The following is a 12,820-nucleotide window of genomic DNA, read 5'->3' as shown; positions in this document are numbered from 1 at the left end:
TTCTTCTTCTTCTTCTTCTTCTTCTTCTTCTTCTTCTTCTTCTTCTTCTTCTTCTTCTTCTTCTTCTTCTTCTTCTTCTTCTTCTTCTTCTTTTTGTGTGTGTATTTCTTAACTCTGCTAGTAAATTCTAAATGACCTCTAATGTACTACTTTCTACTATGCGTAGCAAGATCTATTGTCCTGAGTTCAGTGGATTTTACTACTGTAATTAAATTTTGTAATATGTCACATTTGGTTTTCAGAAGGTAATTCATCTTCAGTGTGTATGACCTAATCCTGTGAGCCATTAGGTATGTGTTTAACATTAAAGTCAGTGATTGAAAAGATGACTAGGGATGATGTGAGGGTGATGGGGGGCACCACAAATAACAGCATTTCAGAGCTTAGAGCAGACTTAACTGTTAGCCAGTGAAGAAATGGGACTTACGTCCTGTAATTGAAAGGAGTTGAACTCTATCAAGGATGGTCTTGGAATTGAGATTTATATCCAGAGCCTCTGAAGGAGAACCAAGCCCAGCTAGTAGCTTGGTGTTGGCTTTGTGGTATGCTGCGCAGTGGAACCAGTTGAAATGAGTCAGATTGCTAACTGTGAGCTAATAAATGGGCATTTCTTTCAGCCTCTAAGTTATGACTACACTACAGAAAATTAATACAAAGCTTGTGAACAACAACTGAGGAGTATAGGTAGCATGCACCACTGTGTATCTCATATACTTCGTAGGAAGATGGGCTATAACAGGAGGTTTCTCATCCCACCAGGTCCCACAGCCACTATTAAAATAACTACGCAGAGGCTTAATATTAATTATATACTGTTTGGCCTAATAGCTCAGGCGTATTATTAACTAGCTCTTACAGCTTAAATTAACCTATTTCTTTTAGTTTATATTTTACCATGAGGTTTGTTACCTCACACCTTGCTTTTCTGGTGGCTGCTTGTGTTTTCTAGACTCTGCCCTCTTTTTCCATTAATCTTTGCTTGGATTTCCCAGCTGTCTCAGTTCTGTCTGGCTATTGGCTAAATCAGCTTCTTTATTAACCAATGGTAATAAAACATTCATAGCATACAGAAGGGCATCCCACATCAATGGGCATATAAAGAAATTAAGTGGTGGGCAAGAAGTTTGACTGATATCCTATTCTCTCCACTAACCCCTTGCACTTAATACAGTCTGGACTTTTGTGTGGTACCAGCAACATCTAGCAGATACTTGGTATTCAGCAAGTCTTTTCAGACCATACAGGTTATGGAAAAGGAGGGATTATGTGGAGATAGAAGGAAGCTGAAGGCAGGAAAGATGAAGATCCTAAGTGTATAGTGAGTCAAAGAGGCTTAGAAGCTGTGGACCATGGATATTGTCTTGGCGCATTAGGACTGCTGGCACAAATACCACAGAGTAAGTAGCCCACAAAGAGCAGAAATTTGTTTCTCGTAGTTCTGGAAGCTAAGAAGTTCAAGACTGGGATGACAGTTGATTTCATTTCTGCCTGCTCTGGTTCTAGATTGCTGTCTGTACCTCATATCCTTACCCGATGAGAGGGATATGCTCTTTGATCAGGGCCCAGGTCCTATTCTGAAACCATAGCAAATGTCTGTGGCTGCTGTCAGAGTTGGAAGGAGCTGAGAATTACAAATAGATGATTGTGGTGGGGATACCCAGTAGCTGAGTATAATAGTGTCAGTGAAGTAGTGGGTGTTAAAACAAGATTTCAACCATTCAAATAAGAAGGAGGCTCTTAGAGCCTCTTACTGAGGAGAACGTGTAGTTGTGATATAGAGTGAAAAGTGCTTGTCCTCCACTTGCACATCGTTTTTGTGCAAAGTAGCTACTGTATAGCCAAGAAAGTTACTTCTGGTCTTTTAGGAATTGATATTGGCATGTCCTCACTGATACCTCGTTAATGTTCTATATTTATAAAGCCGGCTGTTGACTATAAGACATGAATGCTGTGTTAGATTTCTATCACCATGACTCGTACTGAGACAGGCAAGATTTATTTTCATTTATGTTTTCAGAAGTTTTAGGCCTTGGACATTCACTTGGTTCTTATGGACCTGAGGTGAAACTGAACATTATGAAGGATTGCAATGTACAGGAGACAGACATAAGTAGAGAGGATGAGGCAAAAGACGGAGGAATTAATAAATTCTATGAAGGCATAGCTCTAGTGGCCTGTCATTAAACCATGAATCTTAAACTGGATTAATCTTTTTATTAAGTGAGACCCTTCAGGATCCAATTACTTTCCCCGACCCTCCTCCTCTGAATACCATCTGTATCATAGACCAAACCTCCCATACACGAATATTTTGTCAAGATATTTAATATCAAAGCTTTACAATTTGCAGCACTCAATTTCCTGCTTACTAATGGAAAAAGTCTTTTCTGTGGCTCCTTCTAAGCATTAGGTAAAACTATTCTGGGTATGATTAAAGAAATGATAAAGTATCACTGTTTTTGGATTCCTGCCTAGTGACTTCCCTTTCAGGTCCAAAGGAAACTCCAGTTTCCCACACTCCAAACAGATGGTCCAGATATCCAGAAATGAGCTCAGCTTAGAAATGGAGTGTAGGATGGTTTCAGGCAGTTCTGTGAAAGCCAGCGGTCCTGAGGAACTTGTGAAACTGGTTCCCATCTACCAAAAGGAGTCTTTCCCCCTTATCTCAGTAAGAAGGGCAAATGTGTACCTGTGGCTGCATATCAAATCACGTGCCCCTCCAGGTTCCCTCAGGAGCGCAAGAACCTTTATCCATCTCACAGTTGGTGCTGCGCCCTAGACCTTCTCAGTTCCCCAGGCTCCCTCCTCCCGACAGCCATTGGCTCTTGTTATAATGCATGATATATATGTGCTCTCTTCTTACTCTCCCCTGCTCCACCCCTCTACCACCTGCTGTTCTCCTTCTCACTGTGCTCTGGTCTCTGTCTCTTCCTACCTCACTATCTCCAATATTCTCTCCCGCTTCCCTAGCCCTGGCCGTGTCCAGTCTTCTTTCTTTCTACTCTGAACTCTTCCAGATGCCTCTGGCTGTTCTTTCTCTCAGATGTGCAATAAAAACCTTCCCTAGTAATGGAGCAGTTATGTTGGCAGTTTATTTTATTTTAATTTTTTAGTTGTACCCTCTCACATACACATATGCCCGTGTTTTCCCTTCTCGAACTGTGAAGCAAAAATACACCTTTTCTGCTTTAAAGAAAGAGTAAGTTGATAGATATATAGCTAGATATTGAAGTTCCTGTGAGGTTCAAGTATCTATAGAGGAAGGGGCTAGAAATAGCTTCCTGCTAGTTTTTCGAACCTTATGATGAAAACGTGACAGCTGTACTGCCAAAGAAATGACAGGTATTATATTTTGTGACTGGTACACATTTCCTAGAAACATGGATATAGGCATTTCTCATATAGAGATTGGAAACTGATTGGGAAAGGGGCACTGGTGGTAGGGATTCTAGCTAAAGAGGATGTTTGTTTCCGGTCACTATAAATGAAGGTGACCCTGACTAAGACTCTTACAGTGATAGAAATGAGCGAGTGAGCGAGTCCTTCCCTCTGTCTCTTTAGTTGCTATCGTCATCAGATGTTTTCTCAGAAATAGAGCTGGAAATAAGTAGCTGTTCTTACATAATGGGACATGCATAGACATGACGGCTTTGGTGGACCACCTACCTAGCCAGCGTGCAGTTTTGGCTTTTACGTTTATAGCTAAGGATGATCTGAACGTAGTGTTTTAGTCATGTTTGAGACTGTGGTTTCTCCAGTAGTTTCTGAAGTGCTTAAGATGCTTACTCTCCCTCTTCACTTCCTCTTTATCTTAGACACTGCAATGTCCTCGTGAGGAACAGCTTCCTGCTGCATACACTTCTCTCCAGCCACTTACTTCTGTCTTGAGTGCTTTCTGTTTTTATCTAAAGCCATAAGTGCATTGCAACACTAACTGGCTATTTCATCACGATTTGGATTGAGAAAGTCTATCAGGAAATCACAAGTGAATTGTCTGCAACATAGCCTTTTAGCCTCACGCTTCTCAGTTGCTGTGTCATGATAGGCAGTTGATATTCTGACTGGCAGTTATAAAAAGGACACAGTGGGTAATTTACAGGCTAAGCAATGGCTTAAGTGTATCACTTGGTTATGGTCACTGAGAGTCTAGTATGTGACATGTAGAAAGGAAGAAGCCTGATGGCTCCTCTCACCGAAGTCAAAAGATCCTGTTCAGTTTCCCCCCAAGTCTGGCTCCCCATTGCTCTTCAGAAGTTGCCCAGGGCTCCTACATCCTGAGGAGATGGTGTGGTGTGAAAGAAGAGGTTCCTTGCACTGTTGAAATAAATTAGATGAACACTTTTTCGTGAGTGATGTGTGAAGACTCACTCGTTTTGTGTTCTTTCAGTCGATTCTCTTGGGAAGACTGTATTCTTAGGCAGACGTAAACACAGGGAGCTCACAGTCTGACAGATGTACAAATACATTCATTAGTGAAATGATCATAATATGTGCTAGTATCCAGTCCTCTGTGGTTGAGAAAGCCCTTATAATACATGCTTCTACAGAAGGTATAGGAAGCCCTAATGGTTAAACCCAACTGTAAAATTCACCACAGCTTGCTTTCTGGTTCCATTTGCTCAGAATACTTTTATCCGTCCTTTCACTTTAAGGGTGATGCCATCTTTAAATCTAAGATGAGGTTTTTGTAGACAAATGAAAAAAATGTATTTTGTTGCTTAACCCATCAGCCATCCTGTATCTTTTGATTGGAGAGTTGAGCCATTAATGTTGAAAGTTATTGTTGAAAGATGTTTCTTGATTGCATCATTTTGTTTTGTTTCTTTATTCCACTTGTATTTTATTCGTCCTTTTTGTTTCAGTAATTATCACGTCAGTGTGTCTACGGTTTCTTTTCTGTGTTTATTCCTCCTGTCATTCTGAAGTATTGCTTCCATATTTCCGCAGGGGTGTTTGGTGGTCATAAATTTCTTTAGCCCCTTTATATCATGAAAGTTTTTCTTTCTCCTTCAGCTGTAGTAGATACTCTAGCTTGGAATAGTAGTCTTGGTTGGCATCCGTGGCCTTTCTTTTATAACGAGGTACATTGTTCCAGAATCTTCTGGTTTTCAGTTTCCTTACAGAAATCAGCTGATATTCCAGTGGATTTTCCTTACACGTGGCTTGTATTTTTTCTCTTGCATATTTTAATACTTTTTGTTTAGTATGTTTAATGTTTTAATTATGATATGGTGTGGGGAGTTTTTCTCTGGATCTTATGTGCTTGGTGTTTTGTGTGCTTCCTGTGTCAGTGTACATCTAGCTTTAGCTTTGGCCCTTCTGTGATTTTGTTTAAGGCCTGAGCTATCCCATTGGTCCAGGATTCTATTCCATCTATGCTTATAAATTAAATATGTCTTTTTTATACTGTCCCACATTTCCTGCATTTTTCTTTCTTGTTTCTTTATCTTCCTTCACAGTTTTTGCTTGTGTGGTCTAATTGCTTTACCTTTTCTCTGAGTGCTGATATGCTATCTTGTATTTAAGCCATTCTACTTATAAGGCTTTCTCCTGAGTTTTTTAGTTTTGTTAAATTTTTAAATTCTATCTTTCTTTCTCTTTGTCAAATTCAGTTTTATTTTTTATACTTAAATTATTTAATTTGTTTGTATATATAATTCTAAGTATTCATGCCACAAGTTTATAATTCAGATTTTTGACTTAAAAATTCTCAAACATGGTATGAACATTTATATTTCCTAAAACCTATAATAATTTGGAAGGATATATATTTTAAAGCCTCTGATAAAACATATAGCAGGCACTGACTTACATTTTCTTTTTTCTTATTTAAAATAATTTTAAGCTAAAATATATCTGATAATATTCTTTCCCCCCCAAGTCCTTCCAGATACTCTACCCCAAACTTTCAGTTCTTTCTTAAAAAACAATTAAAACCCAAATACAGCAACAAAACCTGCAAAACCAAGAAAAAAATTATGAAAATATAGCCCTCCAAAACCCAGCATCAAACTGTAACCACATAAAAGATGTTGATATACCTAATGTTACTCTATTAGAGAAAAAATTTCCCCTTTTCCTAGCAGGTATAAGTGTTAGGCTATGTGTTAACTTTACCCTAGTGACTAGGCTTCCTTCTTTCTTTCCCTCCCTCCCCTCCCCCCTCCCTCCATCCCTCCCCCCCTCCCATTTTTGAGACAGGTTTTCTCTATGTTGCCCTGGCTGCCCCGGAACTTGTTCTATAGAGAGACTGGCCTCACACTCAGAGCTGCCTTCCTCTGCCTCCCTAGTTCTGGGATTAAAGGCCTGTGCTACTACCACTCAGTATCATTCATTTATGTTTTAAAAAGCATAAAAGAATAAATTATTCCAAGATAAAACAAAACCAAGTTGGACAAGATAGACCAACAGAAGGAAAAGAATCCAAGAGAAGTCTCAAGAGTCAGAGACCCATTTGTTTGTACGTAGAGTATTCCCATAGAAACACTAAACCAGAAGACACACACACACACACACCATATATATGCCTGTGCAGACCCTGTGTATACTGCGTCAGTCTCTGTACTTCGTATGAGCTTTGTTCTTGTTGATTTAGACGTGCTTTCTTGATGTCCTCCTTCCTCTGCCTCTTAGACTCTTTCCACTTCCTCTTCTGTGGTGTTCCCTGAGCTCTAAGGGAAGGGATTTGTTGGAAACATCCCGTTTAGGGCTTCCAAAGTCTTTCTCTTTTGTGTAATGGCTGGTTGTGGTCTCAGTATTTGTTCCCATCTGCTGCAGGAGGAATCATTTCTGATGATGGCTGAACAAGGTAGTGATCTATGCGTGTAGCAGAATATCATTAAGTGTCATTTTATCATTAATTTTTTTCCCTTTGTAAGACTTCTATTATTCAATTTTCCCCTAGGTCCCTGGGATATCTAGTCTCTGGTTCTTGGTCAGCCAAGTCCTCTTGAGTATAGGTTCCAGCTGATGGAGTGGCCTTAAGTCAAGTCAGTTATTGGTTGGTTATTCCCACAAGCTTTGTGTCTCTTGTACTCTGACATACCTTGCAAGCAATACAGCATTGTAGATAAAGGTTTTGTGGCTGGCTTGGTGTTTATATTTGTCTTTCTAGAGTATGCAGAATATTCTGTATTCCTGTAATAAAGATGCTGGAATTTAGGGATAAAGGCTCTATGCAGGTGACATCTCCATGTTCACTGAGTTGTGTGGTGTTGTCTTCAACAATGCTGCCTTGCAGCAGTTTGTGGAAAACTACCTATAGTTGAGCCTGTGTTGTTTGGGGATTCTCATGGGACCCCTTTGGCCAACAACTCAATTAGATGTAAACTAAATCCCTGTATTGAAAACCTGGTTGGTGACAAGAGATGGCCTTCAGGGGTTTGTCTCCTGCATTATGTGGTGATTTCATTTAAATAGCCTTCATATATGTATATATTTTAGAAATATTTTTACTGTAACAGGTTACTATACTACCCCTCAGTGCCCTAATTTTAGCTGTCCCTTTCTTTATTTCCTGCCGAAACCCACTTCTATCTCCCCTTCCCACTTGATCCTACCATTCCAGCTCCCGATCTATCCATAGACATATTTTGTCATGCTAGTCATTATTATAGCTCACGGGGTTCACAGATGTATAAGCCTGTTGATGTCATCCCTCAACTCCATAATCCTGCATCTTTCAGTACTTTAAAGGTTAGCCACCAAAGAGGAAGCTTCTTGGTCAGTACCAACCTGGTTTTTCCATGTGCTGTGATATAGTGGTATCTTTAGCAATACCATCTCATAATCAAATTTTGGTGGAAAAAGTAGAGCAATGGCAATAGGTCAGTAGAAGGATCCGAAGTATGTCCCTGACCAACAACTCAAAAGAGGGTATCTTCCTCTGCCTGGAAGTGGTTTTTCACTTGACAGCCTGTGGTTTCTTATCCCTTATGTAGAATAGCTCTACTTAAACTCTTAATTAAATATGATATTGTGTTGCTCATAAAATAGTAGATTTTTAAAATATAGCTTCTAAAAACATGCTTAGTGTTATATATTTCTCCTCCATTCCTGCCTCAGCCATACACTGACATCCTCTGTTTTAAAACCTGCCACCCCATGATTTCCCCTTTTTCCTTCATATTACCTGTGTTCTGCTATCCCCTGTCCCATAAGATTTTTGTCCCCCTCCTTGTCAGTGGTTGATTTCTTAGTATTCTGTACTGTATAGGTCTAAACAATGTTCAGCATTTCTTCTTCTGCATATGCATTTCTTCACACAGTTGTTGGGGTTTCTGTCCTGCTTGGTTTCTGCCCTCCCATCAGGTCCCACAACTGTTTAGCCCTAAGAAATCACACAGAGGTCTACATTAACATAAACTGGATTGACCCATTAGATCAGGCTTCTTATTAACTCTTATAACTTATATTAGCTCATTCTAGTATATGTTAGCCACATGGCTTGGTACCTTTTTCAGCAGGATAGGTTACATCTTCTTCTGTGTCTGAGCAGGACTGGGGAGGAATGGGCTTCCTCCTTCCCAGAATTCTCCTGTTCTCATTTACTTGCCTCTACTTCCTGTCTCGTTGTCCCGCCTATACTTCCTGCCTGGCTACTGGCCAATCAGCATTTATTTAAAACATAATTGAAAGAATATAGACAATTGTCGCACACCACTCAGTGTTATGTTTCCCAGACCCATGTATTTACTCACAAATTTCCTTTCAATTTTAGCCAAATAAAACTCATTAAGTATAGGTACCACATTTTCATTATTCATTTATCTGTTGATGGACATCTAGCTATTTATCCGTTTTAGCTATTGTGGATAGCATCTGTGAACATGGAGGAGTGTATGTCTCTGTAGTAGGATCTTAGGTTCCTTAGCTATATGCCCTGGAATGAAAGATCTGTGTCTTATAGAAGACCTTTTTTTTTTTTTGTTTGTTTTTTTTTTTGGTTTTTTGAGACAGGGTTTCTCTGTGGTTTTGGAGCCTGTCCTGGAACTAGCTCTTGTAGACCAGGCTGGTCTCGAACTCACTGAGATCCTCCTGCCTCTGCCTCCCGAGTGCTGGGATTAAAGGCGTGCGCCACCACCACCTGGCCTAGAAGACCTATTTTTAAGTTTTTAAAGGAAACAGCGCACTGGCTTTTTCATAGAGACTGTACCAGTTTGCAGTTTCACCAATAGTGCATATGTATTCCCGTTTCCCAATCCTTGCCTGCAGTTTTGTCTTTTGTTTTCTTTCCTTTTTAGAAAAAGCTATTGCTTAGACTTGCTCAGCCTTTGTTTCTAGCCTATCTCTATTTCTTTGTGTTAGCTGCTGACTTGCAGAAGCACTTTCAACCAGGGATCCCTAGTGGCAACTCCAGGTTGAGACACAAGTACGCAATTTTCTCTACTTCCTGTCTTCCATTTAGGTCTTCCTGGACTTCTTAGTCCTGCTACAAACTGCTTACAGGAGCCCTTCCTCCTACCTTATTTCCGTTCCCTGGGGACTCGATCTCTTGATGCAGTCCTAGAGTTGTCTGGTTCTGTCCTGCTGTTCTCTCAGCCTAGACCGTTTCTGTTTCTCTGTGTTACCATTGAGCCATAGAAACACTTTGTTTTTCCTATCTACCAAAATTGTCTGGGATCCAGAGTGGGAAAAGCAACCTAAGCAGAACACCCACTCAGCCAAGACCAGACCAGACATTTCTATGAAGAAACACCTTGAATAGTATAGTTCTAGAATATACTTTCTCTCAGCAGTTTGTAGATTTTCTCTAAAATTGACCACATACTTGGATATAAAGGAAGTCCTCACAGATACAAGAAAATTGAAATAATACCTTGCATTCTATCTGACCACCCATGGATTTCAAAAACAACAGAAAGAGCAGTAAGTGTAAAAACTCTTGGAAAATGAACAACTACTACTAAACAAAAATTAAGACAGCAGTCAAGAAGAAAATAAAGAACTGTGCAGAACTGAATGAAGATGAAAACACATTATAGCCAAACCTGTGTGACACAAGTGAAGGCATTTCTTAGTGGCAAGTTCATGACACAAAGGGCCCACATTAAACAACTGGAAAATCTCATTAGTGATTTAATGACACACCTGAGAGTTATAGAACAGCAAGAACAAATAATACCAAAGAGAGTAGAAGAGAAGAAATCTAAACTATGAACAGGTGTCCATACATCTATTTAAAGGAAACATAAAGAAAGTTTCCCTGTGGCTTTTTCAAGCGTCCTTCACATTGCTTATCCCACTTCCCTGCTTTACCCTTTGCATTGCCCTTGCTGTCCCTTTCCTGGTTAAAATGTTCCATGTTTTTAAATTTTTCTCTTCCATGCATCTGTCTTCTACTAGCCTCATTTCTAGAATATCACCCCTATCTCCCACACTGTGTACCTTCTTCCCTTTCCTGGTTTCCGCAATTGCTCCAGGTTACATATGTAAATAAAGATTAAGAGCCTATATCTAGAAATAAGAAAGAATGTGTGACATTTTTTTTTCCTCCATCTGGGTTACTTCAGTCAGAATCATATTTGATTCAAAGAACAAGTCAAGAAAGAATAATTTTGGCTTCCTGAAATTAAATGAAAGAAAGTGAAAACACAGAATAACAAAGCCTCTGGAACACATTAAAAACATTATCAAGAGGAATGTTTATAGCTCCAACAGTCTACATTAAAACATCAGAAAGAACACAAATAACTTCATGATGCAACTCAGCAATTTGGAAAAATAAAACCGAACCAAATCCAGTAGTAGATGGCAAGAAATAATAGAAAAATCATAGCAAGAATGATTCAACATATGTGACTCAATAAATGCAACAAGCCATATAAACTACCTTAAAGACAAATCATACGATCATCTAAAGAGGTATAGAAAAGGCCTTTGACAAAATCCAACATTCTATCTTTATAGAAGTCCTAGAAAGAGTAGGACTGGAGGGAACATACTATAACATAGTAGAAGCTGTATACAATAAATCTCTAGCCAACATAAACCTAAATAATGAAGACCCCAAAGCATTATATTAATGTCAAGAATGAGGCAGAGTTTTTATTATTACCCAGTCCTTTTCAGTATAGTGCCCTAGTTAGAGACAAGAGAAGGAAATTAAAGAATACAAACTGGAAGGAGTCAAATTATTCCTATTTGAATATGATATATTATTCATAAGAAATCACCAAAATTCCACCAGATAACTTTTAGAAATGACCTGTTCTTTTAGCAAAGTATTAGTACATGAAATTGACCTATAAAATTGATTTACATTATATATACCCAAACACTCACATTTAAAATCAAGACTTTGCCTCTGCTAGTGAGATTGGGTCTCTATCTTTTCCAAAACTAACTAGTCTGAAGCTAACTTTCAAGGATTCTGCCCACTGTCATGGAGGATCCATCAGAGTTCGACCCACTCCTGAACCCAGAATATCCTCAGTCAGATGAACAAGACTCCTCGGATGAATCTTGAATCTCACAGCCAGAACACTTAGCAAAGGACCTAAAAAAGCTGACTCTCAACTCCAGTGCCTACAAGCCTCCTGCTTCCCCGGCAGTATGTGGTCTTCGTTGCAGCCTCCACTGCAGCTGCCACCTCCGCCGTGCAGTGAAGATGAGACTGCTTGAGAACAAAAGTGAGAAAATCTTGAGAGAGATCCAAAGTGCCTTTCCCAAGAGAAGAGTCCGTACATTACTGTCTGCGCACCAAGACCCTGTGGCAAGGGTGAAGAAACTGATGAGGAAGGGAAAGAAAGTAAAGAGCCGTGATGGGAATGAGTTTGTAGAGGTGAGCCATTCAGGTGCCTGTGCCACAGGTAGGGTCCTTCCGAGAATGCTAAACTTAGGAAAAATTAGGACAGTCAATCCAGGGATAAGCTGTATACTGCCCTTACTGCTCATAATGCCATACAGCAGTTGTGAACGTTTTTGGTTTTGTTTTTAAGATTAAACTGTACAGTAGTGAGTTTTGTGGTAGATTGATTGATTGATTTTTCTGGTGCTGGGTGATCTCCACACTTGTTACCGTTACATGATATAGAATGTGTTAAGTTTGAATACATGTGAATGACTTTAATTTGACCCCAAAATCAAGAATGAATATCAAATATTCTGTGAGTTTTATAAGCCTCAAGTCTGGGGTTAAATACAATAACTTGAAAGAATGTCAATAGAATTTGGGAGTGTTTTGGTTTAGAAGGTAATAATTGGGATAGATCTTTGGATTTTCTCATTTGCAGAAATTTGTAATAAAGGCAATCTTGTTTGAATTTTTAGTAACAAGTACAGGGAATATATTAAAGTGGGCCATTGGAGTTTAAAAAATAGAATCAAAACAAAATTAAATAATGTACAAATAAATATTAACCAGGAAGGCGAGAGATTTCTTTATGAAAACTTTAAAGAAAGATTGAAGAAGACACTAGATCATGAGAAGACTTTCAGAGCTCATGAAATTGGTAGAATTATTGTAAAAATGACTGTCCTACCAAAAGACTTATAAATTCAGTGTAGACCCAATAAAAATTCCAGAACTCATAGGTAACCTCAGAAGACCCCAGATAACTAAAATATTTCTGAGTAAAAAGTACAATGTTAGAGTTATTACTATACCAGTTTTCTTGCTATATTACAAAACTGTTATAAACCATGGTACTAGTAAAAACAAACAACAACAAAAAGAACTCAAACAAACAAAAAACTAGACATGTCAATAAGTGGAGCAAAAATCAAAGACCTGTACATGTTATCTTAGTTAGGGTCACTATTGCTGTAATAGAAAAAGCATGACCAAAGAGAATTGGGAGGAGGGGGAGAGGTTTATTAG

General features: G+C 39.0%; 1 protein-coding gene and 1 long non-coding RNA gene across 21 annotated transcripts in view; one reads left to right on the top strand and one right to left on the bottom strand.

Moving 5' to 3' along the window:
* The window catches only part of LOC126490295 (uncharacterized), a 24,522-nt gene extending 12,752 nt beyond the window's left edge, over positions 1-11,770 (bottom strand). Inside the window, exon 1 of the long non-coding RNA XR_007589157.1 lies at positions 9,464-11,770. This is a non-coding gene — a long non-coding RNA (uncharacterized lncRNA). The remainder of the gene's footprint in view (positions 1-9,463) is intronic.
* Positions 1-12,820, top strand: part of Spidr (scaffold protein involved in DNA repair) — a 204,902-nt gene that overhangs the window by 41,855 nt on the left and 150,227 nt on the right. The window lies entirely within an intron of this gene.

Source organism: Alexandromys fortis, unplaced genomic scaffold, assembly GCF_014885135.2.
Source record: "Alexandromys fortis isolate MF-2015 unplaced genomic scaffold, M_Fortis_MF-2015_v1.1 scaffold_239, whole genome shotgun sequence".
NCBI lineage: Eukaryota > Metazoa > Chordata > Mammalia > Rodentia > Cricetidae > Alexandromys > Alexandromys fortis.
This window is presented reverse-complemented; position numbering and strand designations above follow the sequence as displayed.